The 26,345-nt window shown below is 41.7% G+C and overlaps 1 protein-coding gene across 4 annotated transcripts in view; it reads right to left on the minus strand.

The window, feature by feature from the left end:
- Positions 1-17,362: 17,362 nt before the first annotated feature.
- Positions 17,363-26,345, minus strand: part of RBMS1 (RNA binding motif single stranded interacting protein 1) — a 103,427-nt gene continuing 94,444 nt past the window's right edge. For all 4 annotated transcript variants that reach the window (XM_075153077.1, XM_075153078.1, XM_075153075.1 and 1 more), the window contains exon 14: positions 17,363-25,641. The gene's annotated coding sequence lies outside the window, so the exon portion shown is untranslated. The remainder of the gene's footprint in view (positions 25,642-26,345) is intronic.

Raw genomic sequence — 26,345 nt, forward strand, 5'->3', positions numbered from 1 at the left:
AGATATTGAAGATGTGTCCTTTCACCTTATGCAACTGCATTAATAAACTTATGAAAAATCCATGATAAGACTACTCAGACTACTTAACTCTCTGGCAGAGAGGCAAATAGAAAGTGGCTCTACTCACCTTTATGGTATATGCAGCAACTAGGTGAATTCTGTATTATCCAATTTGCAAGCAAATAAGTTCCATTTTACTGTGATACCCTCCCCTACAGTGGTTTGTTCCTGTCACTTTTACTAGAAGACTGTTTCAGAGACTTCACTCTTCTCATGGCTGGAAACCTCCTCAGCTCCAGCCTGGATGGACTAACTTTCAATTTATATCCCTTTGTTTTAATGACAACATTGTCTGGTAACTTAAATAACTTCTTTCCTTTCCTAGTATTTGCCCTGCCCTTCTTTCCCCTCCCGTTGATGTATTTATAGACAGCAATTGTATATCCCTCATTCTTTGTTTTGTCCAGTACTACTTCTCTGCATTTCTTTCAATGCTCTTTCCCAATTGTGGGTGACAGACTGTTCCCAGCACTCCAGAAGAGCTTTGACCAGTGCCTCCTACAATGGTGTCTGTACTTACATATCCCTCCTTATCTATATCCATATCTAAGGAGGACCATTTTTGCCTTTCCCATGGCTCCATCCCAGATCTCTCAGCATCCTTCTACAACTGACCAAGACATTATGGTCTTTCTTTTGCCCAACTGAAAAGCCACAATTTGTAACAGAAATCGTTTTCACCTCGGTTTGTGTGTGATCTGGCACTTGTGCTATTAAATTCTACCCCACACCTCCAGCTCTCAAGTTCCCCAAAATGTGTATATAATGGTATGGATATTTTTCTTATCTGACCACGGCACTTTTAGCAGCAGTGGAAGTATTAATACTTTCAGACACTGACTGAAACTGTGATGCTTGAAAATCTCTACCCAACCTTTAGGTAGCCCAATAATTCCCTTTCCAGAACAGATGCTATCATACATACATTTCCTCAGCCCTTATGCATTGTATTAAACATTTGTTGCTTTCATCCTAATTTCTCCATTTTATCTCCACACCTTATTTATTCTTTCTTGCAAAAATATGTACAAAAATTCCCTATTACTAAGGCCAGATTAATGAAGCTGTAGATGCGAGGTCACTTTTTCCTCTGCTCTTCTCTCTCCTTTGTTTTGGCAGATCTTTTAAGAAAAACTTGTTCCTGTACTTGAAATTTAATTGAGGAGGGATAACAGACTTCATTCCACTATGGGCCTACTCTACTCTGGATTTACTTTTCAAGTTTGTAAATGTTAGCTTTTATTTCTACAGATTCTTCCCATCCTGATTCTATTTTTCTCCATGATCTATATCATCCTCTTCACAGAAAAGAAGAAAAATAATTTATTTGGTTTGGGCAGTATCTACACAATCTTTCATCTCTACCCCATCCTTGCCACATACCAGACCCCCTTTTATTTGCGTGGTAGAAGAAACTTTCTTCAAAGTCTTTCAAATTTTGTTTGCAGATGGTAAAGCTGTAAACTGCATCAGATAAATCTGACTGCATCCTATGCTTCTTGGTTCCCAAGGTACCATTTTCATTGATGATCTGGTATGGTGGGGTTTTCTTCTCCTATGACTTTCACTCTCTTTGCTCACTCCTAATATCTTTTTTTGAAGGATTTATTCATCCAATAAGGTGCTAACACCCTTCACACTCTACTTACAGTGCAAAGTGCAGATTTTTAAAATATTTAAATCAAAGAAATTCTAATACTCAAATTTGGAACCTTCATCCACTTGACATCGCTAACTAGTTTCTTTAGGTACAACACTTCAGAAGGACAAATTTTGAGAAACTAACAGGCCTATTCTTGTTTATTTTTTCACTTATTTTCAATTTAATCAAGTTGGGATAACTTTAGCTAGGTTATTTTCTACAACCAGCTGCTCTATGTCATCACTACCTAACAAAGACCACCTAGAATAGCATCATGGCAGTCCAGTGACTGCTTAGTGATGAAATCTGCCACTATTATGCCCTGGAATAACTGGCTCTACCGTTATCAGTAACATTTGCTTTATACTCTATTTCTGAGCAGTTAAAATCTCCTGCAATGAGACAATGCTGGGAAGTTTCTCCTTCATGCTTGTAGTCATCTGCGTTAGATATATGTGTAACATTTCCTTAGTGGTCCTTCAGAAGACCTTTAGTTTGACAAATTCCATTCTGCCCATGCCACCTCTCTGTCTCTGTAGGCGACTTCATTGTTACCGAGTGATGCCTCTGTACCTCTGGTTTTATTTCTAGTTTTCTTAACAGTCTACACATTGGTTTAAGTGCATTTCAGTCATAGATTACCCATCCACCATACTTCACTATTCTTGGGAGATTCGGGGTCATTCTGGGTGCTGCAGTTCTAGTCTGCATCTGTTTGCACACAATTTTTGTGCACAAACATCTCGGCTTATCTTCTATGATAATGTGCAAATTTTTTTAATTATGTTGCTCACATCGCTTTTGTTCCTGCCATCCAGGGCATTCACATCATATTCCCACCCGTGTCAGTACTGATTTTTCCTGTCCATTCTGCTCCCATATTTCTTTCTCCCCCACACATTCACTGCTCTCTGCCTTTCAGAACCAGGTGTGGAAGTTACTTACAAGTGTCCCCCAACCTTCTCTCCTATTTTCTAGCTTACAATCCTTTTACTGATTATACTGATATATAAATATATATTGTTATCATGTATTATTTTGTAGTATGCTACATGATGTAATCATGTTATACTATGTTGATATCAGTTGTAGCAATCTTGGTACCAGAAAATACCACGTTTGTTCCGATGGAATTCATCTAGTTTGTGTGAAAAATCCTCTTTCTGCTCAAAAGTTAAATGCCTTACAACACTCCTCATAACATCAATTCTTGAGACATCTGCTGCTCTTTATTATCTTGCATGCTTTAACACACCCTCTTCAGGAATGAAACGCTGCAGTGGGAGCTTTGCTTTCAGGACAAACCTACTCACACAGATTTCCCCTGTTTTGTTCTTCTCAGTGCTCCTTCCTTCAGTCTTTTATCCTACAATGTGAGCTGGTACAAAGTTATATTTCATCCCTGAGATGATTGCATTGCCACAGATGCTGAAACGGTTTCTATTTTATAAATGGAATAAATAATAAAACTGCACGCACATACTGTGTGTGCATCTGCCTGGAATACAATCATTTTAGCTTGAAATTATGCTGTAATAGTACTGCTGACTTTATATTTATGGGGCAGTTTTAAAATAGCTTCAGTTAAAATAAATGTATTTTTGAATGAAAGAGATAATGTGAAAGCTTCAATATACTTTTGAACTTGAGTAACTGAGTGAGATGTCTCATCAGTTCTCCTGGAGATATTTTAGTCATTGGGAGTTAATCATTACCTGAAATTATGTGAAACACCTATTCAAAGCTAGTCTACAATACAGTGTTGTGTAAGGGAAGAAATGCAGACATTGAGTCATAGCTGTCAGTTATTTATTATACTTCCGTCAGTTATGATGAGATTCTTTCCAACGTTATTCTTGCTTTTGATTTACAGTAAGATACTGATCTGGTGGATGAGACTCTCTCTATTAGAGCAAGACCCTGCCCACCCTAATCTGGAGAGACGCTCGAGTGTCTAACTGCCATAAGGTCACTACAAAATTTTAAAATAAAAATCAAAAAACCTGAAGTTAACGTTAATTTGGAAGAGGCATCTGAATGCCCTTTTACATCCTAGAACAATAGCTGTGCTCAGTAATGTCTGAGAGCAACAGGAGGGACCAAGGAAGAATTCAAACAGCTCAAAGACTGGTGCCAAGGTTGCACGCGGGGCTGTGCCAAGCCATGAATTGGTTATAAGCAAACCTCCGGGGAACAGCAAACGCGGGGCTTGGGCTAACGCACAGGAGGTGCCTCACTCTGCATTTCCTACAGACACAGTCAAGAGCAAACTGGTTCCTAACTTGGGCACATCAGGTGCTTACTGCTACGCAGAAGAAATCTGGGCCAGAAAAAAGTCAATCCAACATATCGTTTGTTCATTTTATTTTTCAGCTGTCTTTCTGGACTCCAAAGCTAGGGGAGTTCCTCTCTTGCCCTGCAGTGTGTGAACTTTCTTGCATGTATGAAAAACACAAATGCTCTCTTCTGCCTGTGTCATGTTAACCTGAAGATAAAAGGGGATGGGTACATGACCTACAAGTCAAAATCATGGTAACAATTTCAAGCAAGATTATGTAATAAATAGAGCCAGCAGTGGACTGAATATGCTGATAATGTCTTATGGAAAGTACATATTTATCATGTTCTCATAATGTCATCATTTTCTGTCTCATTTCATGAAAGTTGATCAATATTTATGGTTTTAAGCATATACAAAAGCAAACAAAACCATTGCAGTTATTTATTCAGACTGTGCTGACACACAACTACTCGCAATGCCTGCGCAGTTACATTACTGATAAAAACGCTCTTTTTTACTAGGTCTCCTTCCATCATCAGTTTGCTCACGTGGAGTAATAAAGCCTATTTTTCCTTCATTCTGAACTGATATTTATGTTCTCATGTGTTACGATCTGATTCATCCTTACCACTTTTAGAGGAATATTTTTCTTTTCTTCCCTGCTGCTTCAAAAAACCCCTCTTAGGTTTATTTGCTATGCTTGTGTGTTGAGCAATGATGGTTTGGTTTAGCTTGTGCTTCTGAACTTACATATTAATGAATCTTTCAAGACTTGGCCTCTTGCTTACATTCTTCTAAGTTCACAGTCTTCATAGTATATGGTTTTCTTTATGATCCTGGTACTGTGCTGCTTCTGTTGTTATCTTGATGCTTGAGCAATACTCTTCCTTGGAAGAAATCGCTCCTCTCTTGCAACCAGCACCGGTCCAGGCTCAGGGTCAGACAGAGCATCACAAACTCCAACCTGGGCAGCCTTCCTGGCTGAAAAAATTCCTTAGTGCAGCTCATGTGGGAGAAATCTGTCAACCTCTCTCTGTTTACAATGTCTATTAATAGTCTGAATAACGGCACAGACATCACAGCAGCCTTGATTCGATTCTACAAGGACAGCAGGTAAACATTGCTAGAAAAAATAACAGTCTCGTATCGGGAACAGGGGATTTCCAAATCTGAGCCTGAAAGCCTGGGTGGAGGACAGCCAAGCACAGGAGGTGTGGAAGCCAGGAAGAGGTCAGAGAGGGAGCAAAGCTTGCTGAAGCTGATTTTAAACAACCGTTTGAGGTATTGGCTGTGGTTTTAATACCCATTGCTACCAGATGAGAGGAATTGCTGCTAGCATGGCACTGTGGGACCGAAGAGGGCAAGAAGCATCTTCTGGTGATGATAAGGATCATCATTACGAGTAGGTTTTCTGCCCTGGGGAGGGACAGCAGCATTTGCAGTCCTACCCTCTAGGCGGTTCTGCTAAAGGAAGAAAAAAACCAATCTCTATATGTCCTTAATAAGACGCCTCTGCAGACACAGCCAGGAGGCTTTATCATACGAGTGCTGTTCCTAGGTAGTCTGGCAGGGTCTCATTTCAGGGGCAGCTAGCGCTAAATGAAACCTCATTTTGATCAGACTCTACCTCCCAGCTGACAAGCCTGCAGATGGCCGAGTATTGCCTTGTCACAGCCTTCAGGCTGTCTGGGTGCCAGCAACGGGAAACAAACCCTAAGGGAGAAACCTGGCCTCAGGTTTGCGCCTCTGTACCCCCGAGAAAAGGATGAGAACCGCTGCAAGAGCGGTGCTGCTCCGGCTCTGCCCGTCGGCTGAACTCACCCCAGCTGCTTCAGTTGTTACTGGAAGAAAGTGCTGAGCAAGCGTACGGGAAAAATCTGATGCATTAAGTTGTGTTTTCTTATATATAGGATAACAGAGAGCAAGTCGGATGAGAGTTTTGGATACCATTGAGATGCTGACCAGATCACAGAAGTTTGATTTAAGAGGCATATTCCTATCTTCCTAAACTTTCAAAATGAAATGTTGTTAATGACAGGACAGGCATCTTATGAATTTCCCCAAGTCCCTTCACTCTTAACAGATAGTGTGAATGTTTTAATTAAAGCTTTGACAGAGAAGTAGATCAGGACTACTGTATCATATTCCTTTCATAGCATGCTTCAGCAAGCTGATGCAGATTGCTAGGTCGATGAGATATATCAATATTATAAGACACACCATGTGTCAGGCTGAACACATTAAAGGCTGATGTTAAATTTTAACATAGGTCATGAATCACTCAAACTTATTCAGCCATCCAGAATTAATATGAAAAGTATGACTAACAAGGGGGTTTTTTGTTTTTATATAAGCAGGAGGATGAGGCACCTGAACAAAGGTTCACATGAGACAACTTTAACTCTGCTCATGTAGAAAAGGTTCAGACATTTAGATCATGACACAGAAAAATCTACATTTGCATTTTGCTGAAGACCTCACCATAGCTTTCAGAGAACTAAAATTTTGATAACTTGATTTGGAGGGAGCCTGTTAAGACCATCAAGTCTGGTAAAAAATAAAAAAAGTTGTCCCCCACATCTCCCAAAGAGAGAACAGGTAACATTCAAATTGAGTGCTACTTTACTCAGTTCTTCTCTTTTTGACCATTTATTGGTATTGTTAGCTAAAGTTTCTTACAAAGGTTTTCAACTGTAAAATTATTTTGGGCTAGATCTCAACCACACAACTCAGTCACTGAAGTGACTTACTGCATTGAGTAGTCCCTGACTTTTCTGGCACTAACGAGGACTGCATGCCCTACAAATTGTAAAAAGTATTTACATTATCTTACATACTTTGGACAACATGTTATCATGATTCATCATTCTTCATCTGTCTTTATTTTTGCTGATCTTGTTTCTTTTATAGCTCACCTCTGTCTAGACCAACACACAACTCCTCATAAACACAAGAAACACAAGCTTAATCATACTTAGCCGTGCAAGCTCAGCTGGGCAAATAGGCGATGTTCTCTAATACTTCTCACCAGATTAACAGTTTCCCTTTCTATTTCAGTAGCATGGAAATATTTTGTTCTCAGAAAAAAAGCTTTATTTTTTCCTCCTTACTGTAGGATGTGCGTTGATGAAGTATCTGATGATGACGTTCACTGCGGACTATTATTAAAAATACTTGCTGCAATAAGATTACTCATTCACTTTCTGCACATTTTTGGTAAGCCTGTGGTACCTCAGAACCCACGTCTGTCACTGGGGACAGCACAGAAGCACTCGCAAAGCTCTACAGCTCTGCCAGAAGGAACGGGACCTTTTTTTTGGCATCCTGAAGAGCAGTAGCTCTACAGTGAAAGACCATTGTTCAAAAACGGCACAATCATCAGAGATGGTGCACAGCAAAAGAAGCGCCGAGAGCATTGCAACCAGAGACGCAAGTAACAGGTCTATTCATAGCAGTGCTTTTCCCCAAGGGATGGCGTCTTGCGAGTGACTTCATTAACTGCTGACAGCAGACAGACTGCGCTGCGCGGGGAGTGAAAGGGAAACACTCATCAGATGGCCCCAGCCACAACTGAGGAAACGCACAGAAGAGATAACTGGCAAGTGTGGTGCTTTCCTCACTGTTCAGAAGAAGTTAGTCACATCCCTAAATTTAATGCTCTATTCCTTTCCTTTCGGTACAGCAATCTTCTTGTGTGCAGACCCGCTGTTTGCACAAAGGGCGCTGCTGTCCATTCAACGCGCTCTTGGAAACTTCCCAGGCTGTGGAAGGTGGGGTCTGAATTCCAAATCGCTTGCTAATTGTAAGGAAAAGCCCCAAATATCTTGGCGTTTGTTACTTTTAATAGTCAGGAGAAGACACCTACCAAACCTCGTTACCTGTCATTCAATGCCATGCTGCGTTTGACCTCTCGCGCTGCGTGCAATAAAATTTCCCTCGCTGCGTAGCCCGCAGGACGTGTGCTCCCTTTGGTGTCTCCAGCACATTTACTCACAGAAACAGGGTCCCACAGCCCAAACAACCTATATCTTTAGAACCAGGGATCCCCAATCCCTCCACGAGCTTAAAAACATCTATCCCTACCAAGCCAACCTTGAGGTTCCTGCAGGTGCTCTCCCCGCTTAAAAGGTCATATTAACAGCTAAACACCTGAGAGCTGAAATACAAGATTTTCTCTACACAACTACTTCCTACTTTGCTCCAAAAATATACAGAAAAACACGTCGCCTTACCTCCCATTCCCCTGTATCCTTGAGCATTTTTCAGGTGCAGAGCAGACTCTCCGACATTGCAGCCGTCCTTGTGCCGCAGCTCAGCTTTCCGCTGGATCACAGGGAGCTTCTCTTTCTCCGCATGGCAGCTGCCTTGCTCCTTGCCAGCCCTGCAGCCAAGCCTCCTTTTTTAAAAGCACACCACCGTCCTGCTCCTTCGAACTTCAGTTTTCTCTGCAAATTCTCCAGGCTCACCGTGTGTCTGTGTATCAAACATTAATACCTTGATTATTGGCTTTCTTTAGCAGGTTTTCTCCTCTCCAAACCCTATCTCCTCTAGAAAGTTTAAAGAAAACTGGCCTAAAATGCCATTAGTCAAAAGTCCTATTCTTCCCAGAGGAAACACTAATAGTCCTTCATAACCAAGCAGGCTATTTATAGGAATGGTGACAGTGTGTCTAACCCCACAGTGCAGTGAGCATGAGGCAGTCCACACCAGACATGATGGTAGAGGCTGTTCATAAAATCAAAACTGGAATTCACGTGCTGTACGTCAATAGTGATTTAAGCAACCACTTTCTTTCCTCACTCCAGAGGGAAGGAATAAAAGCACTCTTAGCACAGGGACACGTAACACAATGTCACTGGAATAATTAATCCATTATTTTAAAGAGTAATGTGGAAGCTATTTGGATTTTTAGAAGTGTTATATTCTTTATAATCCTAATCCACTCTCTTTCTGCAATGCAGCGCTTCCACCTCTCACCCACTTGCTTTCTGCCTGGGTCACACACAGTTTCTGAAGGTGCTTCTTCCCCATAAACTGCATTGCAAGTTCATCTTAACGGACAGAAAATTAGGTCCTTTGAGCTGAGTAGCAGAATACAATTAGTTTGGGATAAACAACAGATGAATCCCAGACAAGCCCCAGCCCAAGGCAGAAATGGCAGGGAGGCAGAACTACCGTCAGGTGTGAGCCGGTTGCCAGTCAGAGCAGCAAACAGTGGTAACGCTCCCTTCTAAGGTGCCGAGGGGGAAGCTGAGCATAAAGAGCAGAGCATCCTAGCGTATACATCACTTCCCTGGGCAGGAGATGAAGAGCTGGGGGAGCACTGTAGGGAAAGGGAAAGCACACAGAAAGCAGGCAGGGATGAGATGAGGATCTAATGCAGGGTTAAGGAAGCACTTAGTGGAGGACTGGAAAAACCTGAGAAGAGGCAGGGAAAGGGCATTACTTGGAGCAGTAATGTGGGCACCTGTGGTGGCGCAGCAGGGTCAGCAGCCCACTGGCCCCTTCCCCACGGCCAGGCTGCCCTGCTACAGGGGCAAAGGAGCCCAATGCAGACCCCGTGGGCCTTAGTCCCAGCTGGGGACCCCTCACCACCAGTACTGCCACTTTCCTTCTACCTACAGTAATAAATAGAGCAACCACCCCATCCCCGCAAGACCCAAGCAGGAAGATAGCAACCAGCTCCTGCTCCACCCTCCCTCCTCACGTCCACCCCGCCCTGCCTGGGGCAGACCCTTTGGGCTGATGCTCGCAGGTGGGGAGGCAACAGGGCGCCCATGCTGATTCTCCCGGTGCTGCAAGCGTGTGGGCTGTGCTGCTGCAGAATAAACACCCTGTATTGTCCTCTCCCTCTCTCTGCCTTCAAAGAAATGAAATCCCTCCGCAAAATTCACTCACCTTGTGCCTGCGGGCGACTCCCACCAGGGAGCTGGTGGCACAGCTCCTGCGGCAGCTGCGGGGTCCCTCAGAGGGTGGGTGAGGTGGGGTGCTGCAGGGCACCCGTGCACTCCTGCTCTGCTTAGCATGTCCCTGTCCTCAGATGGGACCAGCTGTGCTGCAATGCCATGCAAGGACCATGCCTGGAGAGCAGCCCCCAGGGACTGCTGTGGTGACACCAGTACGCTGTGGTGACCGCTGGAGGTTACTTCTTTAATGTCAGCATCACCCATGCCTGTCTGCTTTTTGACAGAAAGTTGCCTTGGGCCAGAGATGGCTCTGCGTTCAGTCCAGCCTGTGCTGGGGTGCGAAAGGACAGTGGTGGAAGGCAGTTTCCTCCGAGAGCATCCAAGCTGCAGAGGTGTTTCGGAGGGGAGGGAGAAAGGGAACAAACAACAAGCAGAAGAGCTTCAGGGAGCTGGGCACAGACCCAAAGTGGAGTTGATAGGAGAGGCAGTAAGGCCAGAGTAGGAGTAGTAGGTTATACTGTAAGAGAAGAGTCCCTTAGAATTGGATGGAAAAAGTAGCCCAAGACAAATTTTGCTCTGAAGGAGCAGTAACACTTGTTGGCCCCTATAAACCCACATCATGGCTTTTCATTGATACGTCCCTGGAAGCTAATTAGGGCCTAAAGTTGTAAATTGGCAGTTGATTAGGAGGCTAGAAGCACCCGGAGAACATGGATGTGGAAGGACGCAGCAAGAAAGCCCACCACGCTCCCCCAGCCAGGAGCGGTGCGGGGTGGGCGGCACTCCCCCGCTCTCCCCTGTTTCTGGCTGTCAGCTGCAGTTAGTCGGATACAGTGAGTCATAAATCGCCTTGGCAAGCCGTGCTGGCGCACGAGGTCGCCGAGCAGCGTGCCTGTGATGTGCCGAAAGTGCGAGCTGCTGGCGGCAGCCGGGGAGCGCGAGGCGAGGGGGGGCTGAGCCGTCCCGGGGGCCGCGGGTGAGACCCAGCGTGTCAGCAGCACCGGAGATCTCCCCTCACCTCACACAAACCCAGCACCCTGATATGCATTTATATGTATTTATATAATACAAATCATAAAGACCATTTTCCTGGGCTTTCACCATCAGTGTGGTGCTAGGACTGTGACACGTTGGGGAATTCTATTAGATGCCCTTGAAAATGGAATTTAAACGTCTACAGAATTACTTTCTAATAATAATCAGCAATAAAACTTCTCTACTGAACTTCTGGGCCATGGTCAGTACAGTGGAAAAGTACAATATATATTATGATAGTTTTAGCATAAAAGTACCATTAATTTGTCAAAAGATATTGGACCAAAACCTGTTACCAGGTAATTTATTAGATCTGAGAGGGGTTTTTGCTTGTTTTTCGTATTTTTATTTACTTAAATAACTGTAGACTCTTCCTAAGTGCAGCTCACCAAATCCTCCTTCCAGTAGAGTGTTTCTAGCTACATTTTTAGCACATTATTCTTTCACTTTGTTTTTTAATCTGATGATTCAAGGAGGACAGGTATGCAAACTCTGACCAGCCAGGATGCCAGACACACGCTGGGGAGGACAGGGTAGCCTCAGGTCCCGTTAGCTCTCAAATGGGGCCCGCACATGTGTCAACTCGGGTTGCCAGTACATTGTTGTCGCGCTTACCTTTTGTGCACCAATTTACTAACGAGGTTGCTGCAAATGATAACCGTGAGCTGTACTTGTCCCTCGGGTGGCATCCCCTTCCCGTTTTGGAGGAAACATTACATAAGCACTGGGGTGAGCTGAATTTAGACTTTGACACCTAGACTTGCCGCCTAATGGGTGGGACTGAGTCAAGATTAAGAAAGCAATGGACATTAAGAGAATTAGTATGATTAACGTCTCTGGGGGAAATAACTTTTAAAGCTGTCTCACTAGCAGTACCTAAAAATGCATTTAAGGGTTTTTTGAATTATATAAAAAATTCACATGAAAAGAGAAAGACTGAGCCCTTCCGATAGACATGGTTGGATTTCGCCTTAATTTCCTGAGGAATATATTGCTAATAACTAGAACTGAGTTTGTCCTTAGATATGTATCCCAAGAAAAAAGATTACCCAAGTTGTCTGCAGTGGTAGCAACATGTTACCATAATTTTTCTTTTTTCTTCATACAGGCATAGAACTAAAAGCTTGATTTTCTTCTTAAATAAAGATCTGATGCTAGATTAATCCCATATATAATTCTGTGACTTCTGATTCTGTTGACAGATTATGTTTCTTCAGTTATCCATAAGGATCAAGAGTCATGGAAAATTTGAAGGGAAAGAGGATGTTTGTTAAACATTACATGTGTGCCCTAATGCACAAACAATAAGTAAGACAAGAAAATATTTTTCCTGTAATAAAATGCAGTGGCCCCTCATCCCCAGAAATTTGCTGCTTTTCTTCAGAGCAAACATTTATTGGCAATATACACTTCCCTAAACTAGGTAAAGCTCGCAGCTGCAAGAACAGTGGTGGTAAACCAGAGGATCTAATATGCAACGAACAAATTACATGTAAAATTATTTTTGACAAGCTCAGTGAAATCAAATGCTGTCACCGCTTATGACAGTCCACCTCACTGACTGTATTGAATTTGCCTAGATACATCCCTGAGAGCAGAAACTGCAGGTGCCTGGCATAAAAAGTCTAGATATAGAAGCCCAACAAGCTTCCATGTATAACTTTGCTATGCAAAATTAAGTAATAGAAGTACCTGAATATTTTATGGGACAAATTCTTCTGATGTATATTTATTCAGGATAAAACTTACAGCAAGAAATCTCAGGTCTGTGTTCCTGAAGATATCTACTTAGTATGTATCTAAGACTTTGGGTCAAACTAGTGCTAAATTCTTATATCGCTGTAGATCATGATGGGCAAATGTTGCCTGTACTTCATTTGTAGATACAAAAGATACGGGAGGTGGTGGTGGAAGCAGTTTGTATGTTATTACTTCTATTACAGTACTGCCTCAATCAGAAACAGAACTTTGTGGTAGAAATTGCACAAACATCATTAGATGCAACTCATACCCCAGAAACTCAACACAGGTGAATTAATTCCACAGCAACAGAGGTAAATTTTGGGGTGCATAACATGCACAGAAATTGCTAGAAAGGGGGCATGGCGATGGGGAGGGACTCAAAGCACGATAGAGTCTGTAAGCAAAGAGCAGCACAAGAGAGGATGGACTGAGGAGAGGCTTCATGATGCTACAGGAGTGAATGAGCTTCATTTCTGCTCTTTGGTAAAAGGGCTGCTAAGCGCTGTGCTGGGGAGAAATGCAGGCACCGCTCAGGGTCTGCCCCAGACCAAGTCCAGTGGCCTAAATTACTGTTCAGAACAGAATCTAGTATTAAATATAGGTAGCTTTATTTTATCCGGCATAAGCCTGAGTGGAGTGAAATGTAATGCAGTGTTACTAGTCTCAAAGTATTAATAAGGAAAATTTACATCAGTCAAACTATAATTTTCATAATTATTAAACCAGTTAACTATTGTACCATGCAGTGAACGATTACAGGTGTCGTGTGGGACTGAGTTCTTAGCAGACATCACAGATCATTTCCGTATGACTTTACAATTGCTTTTTTTAAACATTTTTAATGCAGTAAAATATCTTTTTCTGGCAGAAAAAGCCAGAATGGGTTTTAGGCTGCTTAAATGGGCTATGACCTTCATTCATGTTTAAAAAATAAAAGATATAAAAGTGATGCATAGTTTCAGCAACCCTGACAAAACAGCTGAACTGTAACTTCAAGCATACTATTTTCATAGCCAAATCAATTTCTGAAAAACCTTACAAAGGACGTGCCAGTAAACCTTTCATGTTATTTACACAAACGATCAAAAGAAATGAGCATTCACAAACTTATCTGTATTTCAGAATGAATTATGTTCTCTTGCAGTCAGAATCAGTATTTTATCAAGAAACTTGTTGGAACCACAGAGTAATTATTTATAAACACATTTTTAATTCATCAGTTGCATGTATTTTTTGTATTCTTAGCTGCAAATTACAGCGATAATAGGAACGGACCTAGAATACGTGCTACGAAGCCTTTAACCGCGCATTGCCCTACTTACCATTCAGGACAGACCTTTCAATTCAGAAAGTGCTGAATGCATTACCAGGCCCATTGTCCAAAACCTCTGCTAGACATATCATTTGTCTCTATTGTGGCAATAAAGAGATTCCTGGCATTCTGGTATTAAGAAACCAGAAGTAATATATTAGTTTTACTTTTCCTCTGCTACTTAAAAATGAACACATATGATAGAGTGCATAGTTTAGAAGACTATGAAGATAGTGTCCTATTGAATGACAGACTGTCTGGTTGATTTACATGACATACCAAGTGCTTGTATGAGAAAAGGTTAAAATTAGATTGACGAGCAAATGTGCTACCAGACTGCTGGCTGACAAATGGCAAAGTTATGCCAACGTATTACTTATTCTGGAGGCGCCCAAGAAGCAAGCAGGAGGATAGTAATTCATGTGCTAGAATACATTCACGTTCAGCATAAACAAAGAGTCCTCAGGGTCTGCAACAGGAACATATTAGCTATATGTAATTCATGTCAACAAATAAGTCAGTGGAACAATTTCATTGTTAGATATGGAATTTGAATGACTCGTGTTTTCTTAAGTCAAGAGTGGGCTGCTCTACTGTCATTTAAATTAGTTCAGAATAATGCCCTGTTGAATGACTACATCGTTCTTCCAATAAATTGACTATTGTGCTACCTCCTCCTTCCTCCTACCAGTTAGACAATGACAATACAGATTAGTCATGTAGCTTTTCACAGTGGCCCTTAGATTAAAGTCTGATTGCTTCTTGGTCACTGTAAAGAGAGCCTGGTTCAGTGGTGGCACTCCTTTGTCTTTCTCCTTTCTTTTCAGCAAGTTCTGCTGACATCCATGCAGTCAACTGTAGTAAAACTAGCTGATTAAGAAATGTTAACTAAGGAAAAATTTTAACTTGCCCAACTGAAGGCAATTTGGTTTTTAAAATTCAGCAGTGAATGTGCATCACAAAGTGACCATCGTGCTCTGGGCACTCAGCAGATCTGAAAACAAAGTTCTACGAGAGATGGGTGCGAAAATCAATACATCAGAGATGCAGGACAGTTCTGTAAGCATTAGCTTTAATGATTAGCAGCTGGATAATGATGATAATGAATAATAACCAGTCAGATGTGTCTCAATTTTGTCTATAAACTGAAAATAACATTCTGAAAACGATTCAAACAAATTAAATTATTGATGGCTGCTGCTTTTTAACTCATCCTATACAGCTTAACTAGTTACTACTTAAAATTAAAAAAGCTGCTACTTTATGAAGCAGACAACACAAAACTGTATCTTTCTCCCTTTGGAGTTAATGGAAATTCTGTAGCTTACTCCTGTGGAATTACAGGTTGGCTATAGGGTGAATTTTTCAATATGTGAACAAGAATTAAGTAGGAGTTTACAGAGCAGACAATACGGGCTTGAACCTGCTCTTCATTGGAACAACTTCTTGACATTTTGTTAATATGAAACTATGCTAAAGCTTTAACAGACCCGAACCCATTTGCCAACCTGTTTCCTTAGGGAAAAGTGTTCTTATTCCCTTTCAAATCGCCATGACAGACAGCATGTTAGGGGAGGGAGCTAATTGTCCCCATCAGTCATCACCTTGTCAGGATGACTGGCAGCCAGTAGCCTTCAGGCTTGCTTGAAAAGCTGAAGCTAGTTGAGATCTTCTTAAGCCTGGACTGGAAAGACACCTCTAGACCTGCTGCCCCTTAGTAACACCTGAAAAGCTGGTCCAATATTTTATGCCAGGTCTTTAATACGTCTGATAGTTTCTTCTTCTTCCAAAACTACTGTCAAGTAACAGGGGAGGGGAAAAAAAAGGAATTCAAGGTTTCAACTGCAGCAGGGTCTCCTTCTAGCCTCGTCCCCCTGCAATATTATTCTTGCAAGTGATTGATGACCAGGGATATGCAGGAACAATTAGTTGCTATCTAAAATAATCCACTAAGGTGCAAAATAGCCTCTATAAAAAGAGTAGCCATTTCTGGAAAAATCTCTGCTTTTTAAAGCTCTCATATATTGAATGGAATTTACCATCGCAGCCTTCACAAGTAGCTGTTGGAAGCAATTATTAAAGTAGGTATTAGGCTGGATTCAGATCTTGTGCAAACAGTTGTAGCTCCCGTGAGTACGATCACACTGACAGGCTGGTTTCAGTCCTTTAGGCAAGAGAGAGGCAAAAAAGTGAGAGACGCTAGCAGAGCATCTGCTAGTTAGATCAAAAAAAGTCTGTCTTGTTGGCAGAGCTATTGTCCTTTGGTCACACCAATCCTAATTTGAGTCCTGCTTGCAGCAGCATATAAAACCTGTGACAAACATAGTCATGCTGACATTGAGGTGGATGCCAAAAGAAGATAATCACAAGTACTCGAGACTGCAAAGAAAAAAAAAAAACACAGAGAAGGAAATTTCAGGTCTGAAATTTGAAAAAAAAAGAAAAAAAATTGGATTTGTGTCTTTTTCTCCCCAATCCTCCTTCAATATAAAAAGCAATTCTCAAAAATTGCAAACACACGCCTGGATCAAATCCTTTTCCAGAAATTCAGGTCTGTGTCTGTGCACTGTTTAGCCTAAGGCTAGGGCGTATGCAAAACAGAGAAATACTTTATCTTTCCAGACTTACAGTATTTTTATTCATGACTGTCTATGAACTGTCCTATTTGTTCTGTTGCTCTTTGGGTCTTTCATTGTGCCTGATAGAGCAATCTGGCCTGGTCCAGAAGTGATTCATCTAATGACTTTGAAGAGTGACAAAATCCCCGGCAGAGATTAACAAACGCTTCTTGTAGTCCACATCTAAGAGCAAGATTGTGTGGGTCAGAGGCGCTGGCCTTGCCTGGGGCACGGAGGGTGCAGCACCAGGCTGGGCGTCCAGCAGAACCAGAGGGGAACACAACTGTCTGAAACGCGTAGGCAAGCTGCTTCCCCTTGACCAAAAGGGATACTACAAAAAGCTTGAGACTTGAAGCACTAACATCCTCTGTGGGTTATGGTTAGTTTATTCGTTAGATTCAAGCTGTACTGCAGATAGAGAAAAGGAAGCAACAATAACTACTTCTGTTGTTCTTCCTCCCATCTTCCCCAGTCATCTTTAACAACCACTGAAAGGTCTTCTTGAGTGAACTTGGCAAAAATGAGCAGCCTTTTCTGTATCACCCCAAAAACTTTGCAGTTTTGTTTTGTAGTGTAGATTTTTCTTTTAGCCCCCGTGATACCAATTTATTTTCAGAGCTTTATCTCCTTCCTAGAAAGGTATTTGCTTCTTTTACACTGTGTTTTGAATGAATATATTTTTAATTATCTTGGCTCTTACGAAGATACAATAATAATAAAAAAAAGGAGGCTCCCAAGAGTACATGCAAATAGACTGGCTTTGAGTTAATGGGAAAAAGGTTTCTAGGTCTGGTCTGGGTTGAATCTTCGCAGTCTGCTTGACTTCTCCAGAATTCCCTTGCTGTTTGGCTCCTCTTGTGTTCGTCTGTCACATACAAGCTACTTGGCGATTCTCCGTGACCCTGCCTGGAGCACTTGTGTTTTGGTGATGTCGTGGTTTTGATTAGATTCTTTTTTTTTCCTTGCCTGCTGTACAGTGACAGGCACCCTTACGCATTTCATTAACCGAAAGAAAATTACTGCTTTTTTTTCCCTCTGATAAAGACAATCCTATTGCTGTCTTAATGATGAGTAAAACCACATTATTAGAAATGTGAGCACTTGCATTGCATTGTGCAAAGGCAGGATGAGGTTTTGCTTTCAATAATAGGTAACTATAAATGCACCGTAATTACATCCTAGGAATGGGAGTTCACTTTTTTGATTATTTCAGCTTATAACGAAGATGCCCTCTGGTGGCTGCAAGATTAAGAAGTTATTTAAGCTCTTCGCTAAGAACAGGAGCACTGGGAGAGCTGGGGTGCAGGGGTCTCCCCAGCCTGTCCCCCTGACTGCACCAGCAGCCAAAGGCAGCTGCAGCGGGGAGAGCCTGAGCGCAGGCCAGCCCCGCGTGCCCCCGAGCCCGGGGCTCTGCACCGCTCACTCACCTCCGCCAGTCCGGCTAAAAAAGGACGGCTCCCAACGGTGGGGTTTGCTGATGAGCACAACGTTGCTTAGGAAATTAATTGCAGCCTTGAAACAGGGCAGGATTCCGCATGGCGGGGCTGATCAGATGGTCACCATCTGGAACAGATGAGCTGTGCATACACTTACTGTAATACACGCACTGGTATGGCTCGTCCTGAATTGTCTTCCCAGAGATGACTGGCTAGTTTCATCTGCAAAATATCTTCAGGAGAGGAATTCCTGGAACTAGTTCTTTTTTTTTTTTTTTTTTCCTTTTAGTAACTGAAATCTGGATTTTCAACACTCCAATACCAAAAATTTGCCCTAGAATGAAGGGTAAAGCTTTGCTGGTTTTAGAGATACCACAGTGAAGATGGAGCTAGACCACTCCCTTAGATACAAATATAATTTACTAAGAAACAACCAAGGGTGAAACTTGGGCTTCGTTTTTAAGGGTTACCTTCCCGCTCTCGTACGCCCGCTTACTTCCCCAGCGCTGTCTTTGTTCAGTTAGAGCTGTGGCTCAAGAGCTCCCGGCACAGCGACTGCCCAAGTGGCAACGGGCTTTTCGCTACGTGAAGCCTGTGGCTTGCTGCTGAGCTGCCTCCTTCCCGCTCAGGTAGGAACCCTCTGCCCCCCGACAGCTGGAACTTGTTGAACTGTGGAAAGTGAGCAGAGCAGGGCTGAAAGAGGTCAGGAATTTACGATACAGGCAGCTGGTAGCTTCTGGAGCATTTTATTCTACCAAGCCACACTGGCCCCTCTCAAAGCTGTTTGAATCCTAGTTTTCATTCTGTCCTGGCAAAGACGGCAACACTTGGAGCTCTTCGAATACCCGCTCCTCCAGCTGCACTTGAACGGTTTCCTCGACAGGAGGAAGACCTGGAGTACGTCCCCCCCGCGCTGCAGCCCCGCCGTGTGCCTCCCTCCCCCTCCGGGCTGAGCAGCCTGTGCACCACGGCCCAGCTCTGATCCGAGGCATAGCCTTGCCTCAGACTGCTCAAAAAAAGCTGTGAGAAAGTCTGCGGAGAGATAAGAAAGGTAAAATTACAGACAGAGGTAGGTAGAGCTGTTGAGACAGGATTGCCGGTAGCTCAAGGATTCAGGTGGGAAAGCAGCGATGTGGAAAGGTGTAAAACCTAAAGGAAGAAAAGATTCCTGCTAGTCAGGAAGCATCAGGTCGGTTTGTTGGGGCAAGTCATCAGTGCCAGGGGCACCGACGGAGCTTGGCAGAAGATAGAAACGTGGCAACGCTCTGGGGAGCTGCAGGGACCGATCCTTCCCCTCCTGCCCGATGCCTGCCGGGCCAGCAAAGCCACCGCGGGGACCTCGCCGGGTGAGCACTTAGCCTAGCAGCTAAGAGCGAAATCCTACCTTTCTGTTCTGTGGGCTAGTCAATAAATACCTGCTTTATGCGCCTGGTTAGGTGTATTCTGCTTACAGATTATCTTGGAGACTGGCTAAAGATACCTGAACAAACTGATACAAAAGTGAGGCTGTAACAAATACCTGTAAATACATTTTCATATTTTTTACTGTCACTGGAAGGCAAAAAAATCAGCAGAGTATTTTCTCATTGGTGGAAAAGTATTTCCCATTGGGGAAAGGAAAAGTAATTTTCTCTTGCTTTCAAAAAGCTAAAACTATTTACCAAAACATCCTATTTACTAGTAAATTTTCTCTTGGCCTTCTTTTAAACTGTTGTTTTATTCCATTACCCTTAAGTGCTTTACAGATATTGCTTAAAAACATCAGCCCAAATTCGGTGTGTGGATTTCAGGTGTTGAAAATACCGTGGAAAATTCCTACTGCAGATGACTTCTTTAGGATCAGCAGAGTGTACACGCAGAAATCATTTTCCAAATGTTTTCTCCCTCAGTAACACTAGCATGCTAGGCTCTCAAACGATAAAGCTGCCTGAGCAAGCTGATCGAACACCTGTAGAGTGCATGTGGGAAGTCTTTAGGGTGCCACATACCTTCATTCTTCAAGTTCTCCAAAAATCTTTCTATCTCAGTGAAGCTGTCGAAAGAGATCACGTTATCCACTGAAGGGAGACTGACAAAATAACAGCAGAATTGAGAACACCACTGATGTAAGTACTGAGTGAGGGGATACTGTTGAAAAAGGCAAGACAGATAACTTAAGCAGTTAAAGCTTGCCTCTTGAAAAGCTGTCCTTTCTTCTGGGACTTGGAAAAAAAATCCAGCAGTATTTTCCTGTGACATGATTTCTTCTTTACTACAGAAATGGGCTGCACAGGTTTCTCAGATGATAGATGCAGTTAGAGCCATCCTGAAAAGGAAAGACTGACTCATTCCACATGCAGGCTTTTACACACCCCCTTTGGTCACTGCACTGTAAATCTTTGCTGTTCTGACATCAGCTTGGCTTTTCTTAGCAGCTGGAGGAGAAGTTGCCAAACAGAATAGGTTTTGTATATCCTAACCCCTATTCTGGATAGAATTAATGGACCAAGTGTGAAAGCCAAAAGCCTCAGATTTGTTTGGGTTAATCAATGCCAGAATTTGTTGGCTAGGGAATGATCCAGATGATCTTTCACAGTTGAAAGAGTACATCAGTGTTGCAAGCGTTTGGAAGGTAACAGCATACATGTATTAAATGCCATCAAATAACACATTGGCTTTCACAATAAGACACTTCTGGACAGGACACGGCAGGGTATCTTATTCCAATGCATGTGAAAGTTTGCAAATAATTTTGGAGTGGTTGATCAAAGCAAAAGGAACAAGTGCAGTGAAGTGTGCACGGGAGGAGTAGGAGTACAAACTCATATAAATATTCTGGCACATAAAATGCATTTCTCATACGATGTTTCTGCAGAAAGTGAGGTGGCACAGTTTTAGTCAATCATCAAGTTTGTGCTATGGTGGAGGTACCATAGCATAAATTAAAGCTAGAAGGGGAGAGTAAAACAGCACCTTATTTTTTTTTTTCCCCTGAGGTAACCTGACAAAGAGTACCAGGAAAGTGCTTTAGACTACTCTGACTTACTCCACAAACATTCTAGCCCAATATATGCAAACAGTCATTAGCAGAGCTCAGCTGATCAACAGTACTTTGTAACGCTGCTGTTAATGCATTGCTTGCACTTGTCTTGCACCTGCCCAGTTTAGTTAATTTAGAAAATGGAGGAGATAAAAAGATTTTGTTCAGCGCCTAAAGAAAGGCTACTTTCTATCACTAACAACCAACAACCAACGGGGTCTGTGCATGATCTTGCACAAAACATTTGTATCAGTATAAAATCATCCTACATGAACGTGATGCTTATCGGTATTTGTCAACAGGTAAAAAAATGTTATTAACAGCATGTTTGCAAGTAGGGTTCAAAACAGGTTGTATGCAAGAGGATGGAGTCAATATTTGAACAAGCCAGTTGGTAATAAATATGAGTTTTATTATATATAATAAAAGTATATTACCTAAAGACTGCATTATTGCAGATTGCCTGATAGAAACGATACACACAACCTTATTATATCAGGCAAAAGGTACTAATCTGAAAGCATTCATTCTTATCAAATATATTTGGAGTTACAGTAAGAGAGCTAAGTTTATCATAGGGCTAATTAGAAAAGCAAATAGATAGCAAAAAGTCTTTCCAGCCTGCATTATTCTGAGTCTACTACATATAGCTTTTGTGAGGTGGTATTCATACTTAATTTGGAAAAACTGCTTATTCATCTGAGATTAATTCAATATGGTGGTGAACAGGAATAATGTAACAAAACCCTTTAAAAGTTTTCTGTATTCATCTTCTTATCCATTGCATTTTATACAGGCAACATACTGGGCCAGTATTTAAATTACCACAAAATGGTTAAATGGTGTTTTTTTCGGTTACAGGAGTCTAAATGTGTTTAGTAGCACACAGTGTGAGGTTTTTTTCTCTTCATTAATAATAAGAGCCATCATGGTCGAGGATGTCTTTATTGTATAAGCTAATGTAAATCAAGCTTCCTAACCTCTAGGTGAGTCCCTTTCGCTAGCTCCACTGGAAACACATTTATTCTCGGTGTCTCGCATCAGCATCGTGTGACCGAAAGCTCAGGCTGTGCACTGCCGCGGCGTGACCCCAGCTGACCCCCAGCAGCCTGCCCGGGCTGCCGCAGGGCTGGCCGAGTCCTGGGGATATGTCAAAACCAGGTGTATCACGTAAAGGACTGTCTCCCATGTGGGAGAGGGTTCCCCACAGCGGCAGAGCCTGCGGCCAGCGAGCCTCCCCTTTGCCTACCCAGCACCGGTGGAAGGGCGCAGGAGCCCACTGGATCGCCCCGTCACTGCTCCCTGCATCTGGGTGCACCCTGGGGCGCCCAAGACGAGGTCAGAGCCCCTCTCCTGCCATGCACGTCAACACAAAGCTATGTTGGGGACTGTGCGATTGGAAAAGCATTTGGCTGAGAGACAGAGTAGTGGATATTTTACTCTAGTTCTTTCCCAAGCCTTACTTTGGGCAGAGCAGTCCTCTCTGATACACACCATCGGCAGTGGTGATCTTGCCAAAAGAATAATAAAATCCAGGACTATCTTTAAAGAAATAAAATGCTGGAAGATTGCAGCTGGAAGGCAAACATTTGGGATAATTTTTAATTCCAGTGAAGTGTCACCTCTGCTCTCCAGAACTGGGTATGCCAGCCAACGCCACTGCACTCGGGAAGACAAAAGGACTTTTAGGCAGCAATTCAATGCTACGAACTACCAAAGTGACCTCCATCTCCACCCTTACTTCTTGCATTTAAAACTACAGTGTGCAGGCCTGGTTATACACAACTCTCAGTGTGGGCTGACACACAGAACAACAGAGCTCTTGCATTCAAATCAGTTATTTCATCATGTATTTTTCATACGTCTTTTCCTGTTCTGTCTGAAAGAATAGGTGCCTCTGTAATGTGGTTTAAAAGAGTTAAAATTTGATTTTAACGGAAGATAGAGGAGGGAAAAACCCAGACCGTAAAGCAGAAAGCAACTCCGAGCACTTCAAAACAAATGCAAAGGTTTTACCCTTAACCTGTTTGGGTTTTTCCCCAATGACAAAGCGGCTGAAGGAAAAAGGCGGTACATTTTCATTTTTTTGGATCTTTTTTATTCAAAAGTTTTCAAAGAAATAAAACAGAAAAAAGCTAACAATCTAATCAAATTTACAGTTCAAAAATGTCTTTTGGCGTTTAACAACAAGTCCTAGGAAACAAAACTACAGAGTTATCTTGAACCGGACAAATAAGTTACCACTGGCAAGTTTGTGGCACTAGTAAAACAAAAATAAAAAATTAACTCTCTTGATCATATAGATATCTCTATGAAAATCTTTTTTTTTTCAATCTGTACAAAAGGTCTTTCTTCATAAATTAATTTTTTATAATTTAATGGCTGTCTACTATGTGATGTTTAAGTAACTGATTATTTCTTTATGTACAGAGGTTAAATTTCCCAAATCTTACCCAGACAATGAGTATGGCACTTAGTTCAGACATTTCTGGCAGCAGCTCTTCCCTCCCTCTAACACAGCTATCATACTGCGGTTTTAATTAACGCAAAAACATCAAGTAGTGAGAGATCCAGGTTTGGAAAGTTACCAGATACAGGCAAGGTGCTGCAGGAAGTCTGGACTTTTACAAAGCAGTAATATTCCAGGGAGCATAGAACCAATAATACCACAACTTTTTAAAAAAAGAAAAAACAAAAACACATCTCTTATGACTATGTATTTCACTAGAATCTACACTTCTCAGAGCAGCAATTTACTTTTGAAACTATGAAATGTCACCGACATCTATACTCCAATACTCACACAAAATTTAAAAACTAAAAAATACTTGAAAGAAACAACTGCTTAGCCCTAGCTCCTGAGCTAGGATGATTTGGTCTGTGGAAACAGGGAGGGCCAGCAACCTGTCCCAATACAAAAGGAAATAAACTTTGAGGTAGATAACTGATCATATACAGCTGACCAGAGAAGTACACAGTTTTGGAAGACAACTTAATTTATCATTTGATTTAAAAGATATGCAATTGTAATAAAGAGCTTTAGTAGCAGTGAATTATCTAATATGTGAAGTACAAATAACTGTGTATTTATGAATCAGGAATTTCATAGTTTCAAAATTGGTTTTCTTTACACTTAACACTTGTAGTGATGATGTAAAGTGTGGCACTGCTTGGATCCAAGTCTTCCTTCATGCTTTTGTGTCCATACATCAATTAAAATTATAAAACCTAAATGCAAATGTACAAAAAAGGCACATTCTCCTAACCGCAAACTGGTCCGGCAAAAATAAAGAGTACAGAAGACGTAATGCTGAGACAAATCAGAATTATTGGTTACTGGCTCTTTGTTCTTTGGTAAAGTTACCTTTTAAAAGTGCCAAGTCTTTTTATTTTTATTTACCTACTATAGAGAGCTAGTACCCAATCAATTATGCTTCTACTTACATCTCAGCGTATGTTTGAAAACGAGTCCTTTAGCTTTTGCCATTTTGCTGTAATAGCAACTTTTCTGTTTGCCAAGTCTCAGCACAATCCTCATCCTAAAGCACTATCATTAGTATAAAGGAAGGACAAAAACATTCGGTGATATCCCCACCCCAAACTCCCTACTCTACCTATGCTAAAACTAGAACATCAAGTTAGTTTCTGAAAAAAGGCAAAAAAAGATTTTACATTGCATCATACAGCAGAGTTCCTAAATCATTCTACCAGAGGGAACTATTGGCATATGGCCTTACAAACAATTTATCCTATTAAAATTTCCCCAGTCAGAAAATGTGTTTCACACAAAACATTTTTTCCCCTCTTGCATTTCACTACCTTACATATTATGTGAAAAATCATTAAAAACACTTACTACACATTAAAAAAGCCAAATTTTCAGCAATTTTTATTGACTACCTTTAAAAGCCCTATGCTGCTGTTTTACAAGGCATAATAGACCAGCTCATTTGGTCAAAGCGTTCTACACCATTAGTTTGGACTACTTACTGAAACAGCTACAGCATTGAAAGATTTAAGGCAAATTGGAATTTATAGAAAAGGATAAGACACTTCACACTACATTAAAAGAAAAACAGAAAGCTAAAAGACCAGACACTATAACTGCAACACTGCACTAAAGCAACACTCACACACTGCAAGCACAGAACATCATCTTAGATGTTTTACTATTTTAAACTTCAGAAAACCCATTTCATACAATAAAAAAAAAAAAAAAAAAAAAGAAACAAACAGAATAAAAATAAACCAAAACACAAATTCTGTCATGCACGTGAATAAGTCTTCGTGGTCATCTGTGCATACCCAGAAATTTGAAATTTTTTTTTTGCGTCATAACACTTGATAAAAATTTTTTTTTTTTACTAAAATAAACCTGTTCATGGGAACAGCTACTAGATGAATTTAAGGTTTTTCTTATGCACCTTATAGAACTTATAGCAAAAATAGTTTTAGTTGATTTCATTATAAATAACATTTTCAAGAACCTGTGCAAAACTGTCAATAATTCCTAAAGCACAATTGATCAGTAAAATCCATGATTGTTTCAGCCTTTGCACCCTTCTCCAGGCCAGGTCAACACTGGACATCTGTAACACAGAAAGGTCAGAGCTAGAGTGGGGTTACAACTGCATGGGTTTTTTTCTAACCTAGCTGTCCATAAAACTAAATCATTTCCTATTTCAGACAGCTGCGAGAAGGCTAAGTGAACGTGAGCACAAATCTGGGAAGTACCACAGGCGGCACTACAGGCGCTTGGCCCTTCCCAGGAGAAGGCGCTCCGCCAGGATACAGCCTGCACCGTATTTTCCCCCTCTATCTCTAATACCTGTTCAGCACGCGGAGTTCCCACTGGGGAACCGTGAAACTGCATTCAAAGCTATTTCCTTCGTTGTTGTTTTGTTATTGTTGTTTCCTTTTAACTGACCAAAAATGGTTGAGTGCGCGAGCTTACTCCTGCGGCATCTCCAAGGCTTTTGATCTCTGGAAAAGGAACACAACTTTCTTTCGGTGCAGCCTCAGGGAGACTATGTACAAGTTACGACAGCCAACGCAGAGACAGCTACTGTGCCTCCCTGATGGTTAATACTTAACAGCAATTCAGGGCTCATTAAATTTGGAGGAAAACTTCTCAATTTACTGTATTGGCTTATATCATCATATGGGTTTAAAAAAATACCCAGCTAATGAAAAAAAGTTTAGACAATTTTTTAATTTCTCAAGGCAAGACAAAGTCTGGTATTTCAAGGCTTGTACATTTATAGGTGCATATATAATTATAACCTTTTTTTTT

The sequence above is a fragment of the Calonectris borealis genome, chromosome 6 (assembly GCF_964195595.1).
Source record: "Calonectris borealis chromosome 6, bCalBor7.hap1.2, whole genome shotgun sequence".
NCBI lineage: Eukaryota > Metazoa > Chordata > Aves > Procellariiformes > Procellariidae > Calonectris > Calonectris borealis.